The sequence below is a fragment of the Lucilia cuprina genome, chromosome 5 (assembly GCF_022045245.1).
Source record: "Lucilia cuprina isolate Lc7/37 chromosome 5, ASM2204524v1, whole genome shotgun sequence".
NCBI classification, from domain to species: domain Eukaryota; kingdom Metazoa; phylum Arthropoda; class Insecta; order Diptera; family Calliphoridae; genus Lucilia; species Lucilia cuprina.
In genome coordinates, this window is record NC_060953.1 from 13871593 (window position 1) to 13878762 (window position 7170).

Consider the following 7170-nt stretch of genomic DNA (forward strand, 5'->3'; position numbering starts at 1 on the left):
AAATTTATTGAAAAAATTGAAGGAAAATTAATTAAAAAAAAAAATTTTGAAGCTGTCAAACTTAAAAAAAGTGTTTTTTTTTATAATATTAACAAGCTATGGCTTGTATACGTTTATGCTTTTCTATTCACCGTTAGAAATTTGCCAGTGATGACTATAGCGATCTCTTTCTAACCTAATAACGAAGGCCAAGGAAAAAAATAATCGATAACTAAGTTGTAGAGTTACTGTGGCCAGCTCTTTTATTGTTTTTTACTTTTTGACTCAATCTCTTTGCTGTAATAACATCAAGAGAGAGAGAGAGAGAGAGAGAGAGAGAGAGTGTGAATTATGTTAAAAGCATTTCAATGTAATTAAAAAGAATGTTAAGCAATTCGTAAAACATTACTAGTAACGAATTATAGAACTCGTTATTAGTTGTAATAAGTTATTTGAAATTTGATCATTGCATGGATTAAACGTTTTGACGGACCTTTGATTCTTACAAGGAAAAGTTTGATTTCTTTTTTTTTTTGCTAAAAAATAACAAACAACAAATTTTTGTTTAATTTAATTAAAAAATTTAACTACCGCGTCGTGTAATTAAATTTAAAAATTTTATAAAATTTAAGAAAAAATCTTAAAAAAAATTTAAATTTATAAGAAATTTTATCAAAAAATAAAAATTAAAGAAATTCTCAAGAAAATCTACAAAAATTAACAAGTGAAGTGTGAAAAAGTGTTTAAAAGTTTTCAAAAAATTTTTGCAAAAAGAATTTAAAAGGATTTAATGATAAGCCACAAAGTTTAAAACTCTCAGCACTAACAACAACAACAACAATACATGGTAAATTAATTAATATTTTTATTTTATTAAAAAATTTTCAATTAGTTTGCATTTTCTTTCTCTTTTAATCAAAATGTAAAGACGACCTGTAAAAATTACAGTTGTAATGATTGTAAACCTCTCATACTCTTGTCAAATTGATTATATTTTCTTAATTCTTTTTTACTTTACTTTCTATATCCTTCTTTCTTTCCGTTTTTTTCTCTTTTCACTATAAGTTATTATATTTTAAACAATTCATTTTCTATTTTATTATTTGCTTTAAATTATTTCCTAATTTCTTTGCAAATAAACAAAACTTTGCTTAAATATATAAAAAATATATTTATCATCAACATCTCATCCCCCCCCCCCCTTCACCCTCCTGTTGTTTTACTACAGTTCTGTTAATATATTACCTTCTCTCATACTATAACATTTATGTTAACCTCCTTTTAACATTAAATGAAAAAATTATTTTGCTATTATTACAACTCTCTCGTTATGTATATGTGTATTACTCATACAATCCTCCTGCCCCTCCCCCATATCATTACAACTGCGTGTGTGTGTGTTTGTGTGTGTGCGTAGTGTTGTCAAGTGTGTTTGTTTTACAGAATTTATGGGGTATTTGTTTGCAAAAAAAAGAGAAAAAAACTAAAGGAATATAATTAATTTCATTTAAATTATGTGTAAACATCATATTGAATATTTTATATGTGTGCATTTATGTTAATTTAATAGGAAAATGAAGTATACATACACACATACATACATATATGTATGTATGTTTTCTTAGTTGACCCTAACTGATGACAATTATTATATCGTTTATTTTAATCCAATAACAGTGAAGTCCTTAAACTAGATATTAAGTATTTATGTAAAAAACAAATTTTAGTTTGGAAATTAATGTTCAATATTTTCTTCTTAGATTTACTTGTAAAATGGATCAGATAGATAATGTATTATATAGCAATGGATACCATATTAAGTCTGCTTTTTATAAACCTGTGGAAAAAACTAAAAAAAAAAAAAAAATATGAATACTCTTTTAATGAAAAGTTTCTGCAAGGAAAGAAATATGAATATATAGTCGGGAATGGCCTTGTGCTAATCTACACCAGTGGTTATGTTTAAAATTTCATCCCAATATTAGTGTTTGTAAGCAAATTTTTGTCGTTTTCTGAAAGTGTCTTTTTATATGGGGGCACACATGAGGGCCGATCGTTATGAATATTTGTAGTATCATTTAAACTTGTATAACTGAAAGTTGTGCCGAGTTTTGTTGAGATAAAAGAACATATAAAATATATGGGCTATAAAGTCCTAACTGGGGGGTACGATGGCTAGGCGATAAAATAGACTATTTTCGATAGTCTTAATCTTTAAAGCAAAATAAGAGTATGCAACAAATTTAATCAGATAAACTTAAAAATTGTGACCTATAGCATTTGTAGAAGATTGACATGGACACACAGCACGACAGATAGGCGGGAGAAGGCAGAGGGATGGACTGAGAAATTGGCGAACAGCCCGGCGTACATAATGGCTGACAGACAGATGGACGGAGAAACAGACGAACAGACATATGAGGGACAGAGAAAGGATCAGATGTATAGATAGATAGATAGATAGATAGATAGATAGATAGATAGATAGATAGATAGATAGATAGATAGATAGATAGATAGATAGATAGATAGATAGATAGATAGATAGATAGATAGATAGATAGATAGATAGATAGATAGATAGAAAGATAGATAGATAGATAGATAGATAGATAGATAGATAGATAGATAGATAGATAGATAGATAGATAGATAGATAGATAGATAGATAGATAGATAAGATAGATGGATCTAAGCGACTCTGAAAGTGCTAGTGTTTGCTTGTGCTATTGTTGTTTGCTATATTTTCTTGTTATACCTTACACTACTTTAGTGTGTGGTTATATTGGGTTTGTGCGGATGTTTGTAACTTACAAAAATATTCGTCCTATATCCACCATAAAGTATACCAATCGTTTTCTGAATTGATTAAGTCCGTCTGGCTGGCTGTCCATGTAAACCTTGTGCGCAAGATCCCCGGTCGCAATTTTTAAGATAATTGGATGAAATTTGGCACACACACTCTTTTTTAGTCTGAGGACGAAGCCTATTGAAAATTGATGAAAACGGTCCATTGTTTCGCCTAGACCCCATACAACCGTAGCACCCGAAAAGTGCCTTTTGGCTAATTTAGTTAAATGTTCTATTATGTCAACAAAAGTCGGCAAAACTTAGTTTTATAGAACTTTTAATGACATTATCGATTTTTTTTTAATTATCGGGCCTCATTTGACCCTAGGCCCCATACAAACTCCCTTCAAAAATGACTTGAAGGTCAAAATTTACCTGTAAACACTAGTCACACTTTTAATTTCTACATAAATAACTTTGAAGTAGACGTGAATTTCAATACCTACATTTATAAGGATAAGTTTATAATTTTCCCTACTCCTCTCTGACCCCTCTTGTAAAAAATCCATTTTTTTTGCCAAAAAAAGTAAAAGTATTCCGGAGTAAAGTTGAAAAACAAATCAAATGCTTTATTTTTTGTTTTAAATAATCCCCATTTATAACATAATCACTGGTGTAGGGTATTATATGGTCGACTATGCTCTATTATACATTCATACTTGTTAATAATGAATTTCATCTCTGTACTCGCATTGCTGATCCTGTAAGTTGCGTTAAAGACATTTTCTAAAATAGACCTTATGGGCGATAAGTTTTAAGAAATTTATAATACTTCTAAAAGTTACTATACGTTTAGAAAAACTATGTGGCTCTGAATCCAGTCTTAAACTTTATTCATTAACACATTTTGATGATGAAAGACTAGTTTATTTATTATACCATGGAATAATCTAGTTTATTGTTTATTTTGTGGACTAATCTTTTGACTAGCTTATGAACTGCTTTCTACATTAACCTATGCACTAGTAATGGACCAGTGTCTTGACTACTCAGTTTATTAGTTTAGTAGTTTGTAGGCCATTTTATTTCCATGCGTTTTGATAGTTATATGAACCAGTCTTCTTACTAGCCTATAAATTTACTAGTATTTGAATCTTTTGAATAGTTTGTGGTCCTATTCAGAGACACAAACCGAAACGGTTCAAATCGGCTGCGGTTGGCTGCCGGTAATATTTTTCAGGCGGCGCCGCTGCCCAATTTTTTCGCCTCAAAAGCTAAGCCTGCTGATAAAGATTGGAACACCACATGTCTTTCGGAAAATAATTTCACCAATTTGAATGAAGTTGCCACTATTTTAAATTCTTATTGCAAATTGAACAAAATATTGTAAAAAATAGAGAAAACTTCTATAAATGTCCATTTTCTGCAGAGATATAGATAGAGACAGATTTCTATATAACAGACTAATTTTTAGAGATTTTCCAATACAATAAACGCTTATAAGGTCAATTTCTGCAGAAAAAGTTAAATTGAGCTGAGAATTTAGGCGCCGCCAATATTTTCTATAACAAGCCGCCGACCTAAAATGGTTGCGCCGCCGCCGCCGATAATTTTGCATCGGCTTATATCTCTGGTCCTAGTGTGTGAGCCATTGTATTAACTACTGTAATGTTTAGGTTATTGACAAAAGTATTGTATAATTGCTAACTATGAACTAGTATATACTTTATATAACTCTGGTCTATAACCTTCTCTAAACTATTTTATAAATATTGTTTTAACTAGTCTCTGAATTACTCTGAATTACTAGTCCGTGACCTATTGTAAAAACTAGTAACTACAGAGTTCTTGAGGCAACTTAAAGTCCTTATTTTTTCAGTCTTAATATAGACTCAAGTCACTCGTATTATGGATACCTACTTGTCCATAATTGCTTAAAGCTCCCATATAAGGTCCACTTTGGAAAATCACTAAAATCCATATAACTAATTAAGTTATTGGGCATATCACCTACTTAACAAAACGATACTTTAGTACATATATATAACTACATCTATATCAATATAAGATGTTTTAATTAATATATCATTGACTTGTATTAAGTGATTTTATTTTCATGAAAACGTATATCACCAAGCACTTATTTTATTCAAAAAAAAAAAAAATCTGTCACTTAAGAAAATTTTAATTAAATATAATTTGGTCTCATTGTATTAATTTAATTATTACAAAACATACATATAATAATTACAATATATTGAGTAGAATAAATCTAGAAAAGAAAAAAAAAAAACAAACAGAAAATGTGTCATTAAATCAAGGCTGTTTAAGTACCATTAAAAACCTTGACAACTCTGAATTTCTTCTCTCGTTTCTTACAACATAAACGTGCACTATAAAAACTAACGAGTAACAAGATAGAACAGCAACAATAACAACAAAACTTACAAATTAAAACTGTTACATACGAAAAACTCATTCATCATCCTCAATATAGTAGTGTTGCGTATCTTACACAAAAAAAAAAAAAAAAACTAAACTAAAAAAAATTTAATGAAAAACAAAAACCCCAACCACCACCAAAACAGTACTCATCTATAAAAACCCAACAAAATTATTTGATTATACAGTTGCAACAAACAAACACAAAAAATAAAGAAAAAACTGTAAGGATACAGAAAACCACACACACACACTCTAACATACCACCATCTACAACTCATACTGCTTGCTCTCGCTCTTTGTTTTTCTTTCTTTATCCTTTTGATATTTATTTATGTTTTTTACACTCTTTTTTATTTGAAGTCCTGTTATTTTAACATAACGTAATATTAACAGAATGGGAGTTTGAATATTTTTTATGTTAGGATCTTTAACTGTTAATGTGTGTATATTTAAGAGTACGCATGTCCTGTTTTGGGTTTTTGTGTCTGTTGAATTTGTATTGGATTTTAGAAAAAAGAAAACCGTAAGAAGTATCTGGTACAGGTATGGATAATTTTAATTTTAAAGCATGAACTGAACTAGAACTGAATTAGAATTGAACTAGAATTGAGCCAGAACTAAACTAGAAGTGAACTAGAACTGAACTAGAAGTGAACTAGAACTAAACTAGAACTGAACTAGAACTGAACTAGAACTGAACTAGAACTGAACTAGAACTGAACTAGAACTGAACTAGAACTGAACTAGAACTGAACTAGAACTGAACTAGAACTGAACTAGAACTGAACTAGAACTGAACTAGAATTGAACTAGAACTGAACTAGAACTGAACTAGAACTGCACTAGAACTGAACTAGAACTAAACTAGAACTGAACTAGAACTAAACTAGAACTGAACTAGAACTGAACTTTCTTTAGCGTCACAGAAATTCATTCAATTACTATCTCGGAGTGTCATTTCTTCCATTTAAAATGTTTTTACAACCACCCCTAGTTGAGAACAAAGTATATTTCAGTACAGTGTCATTCATTCATATGTATAAAAAAATCAATCAAAATAATAGCAATTTAATATTTCAATCAAAACTTTTGCAAAAACAGTCAAAATGATAAATCTACTTACATTAAATTTTAAAACAATTGTAATGCATCATTTATCCTCTTACAATTTTAATCCAAAGATTTGTTGTTTTTTTGTTTTCGAATGACTCTAAAAAATGTTATTATTTTGCATTTGGTGATTTTCATTTGGCAATAAGTTTTCCCTTGTATAAGAATATTAAACACTGACACTTTTCTGCAAAAAAAAAAAAAAAAAAAAAAAAAACCAGCAGAATTCCAAATTTTGTTTTCCAAAAAAATGCGAAATAAAACTAAAATTGGTTTAAAAACAATTGCTGACCATAAATAACCAACTTCAACTAATTTGTCTTTTACTACAAACTAACCGGCATTTTAAAACAATACACACTATACACGAGCATAAAATACAACTGCAACACATACACACACATTGTGTGAATATGAGTAAGTTAGTGAATTAGTGTGCAAGTGAACTAGTGGGGTTGATGGGTTGGTCGAATTACACTTGGCAGTTAGTAGTATTCACTTACTACATTTGCAAGCGAGTTCGCCAAGCAAGAGAAAAACTCATACTCCCCTTGCTGAATACTTAACTGAAACACAAACAAAAGTTAAAACAATGCCGAATTATATAGCACATCAGGGATGGAAAACTCAATACGTTTAAATTACTTTTTACATCAAATTATTAATACTTTGGATAGTCAATAGGATAGTGTACAGATCAGTTTATAGACTATTCTAGTTCCGTTTTAATTACAGTTATAGTTCTGTTCTAGTTCAGTTCTAGTTCTAGTTCAGTTCTAGTTCAGTTCTAGTTCAGTTCTAGTTCAGTTCTAGTTCAGTTCTAGTTCAGTTCTAGTTCAGTTCTAG

General features: G+C 29.7%; 1 long non-coding RNA gene across 1 annotated transcript in view; it reads left to right on the forward strand.

Moving 5' to 3' along the window:
* The first annotated feature begins 636 nt into the window (after nucleotides 1–636).
* Nucleotides 637–7170, forward strand: part of LOC124420130 — a 22214-nt gene continuing 15680 nt past the window's right edge. Inside the window, exon 1 of the long non-coding RNA XR_006941050.1 lies at nucleotides 637–826. This is a non-coding gene — a long non-coding RNA (uncharacterized LOC124420130). The remainder of the gene's footprint in view (nucleotides 827–7170) is intronic.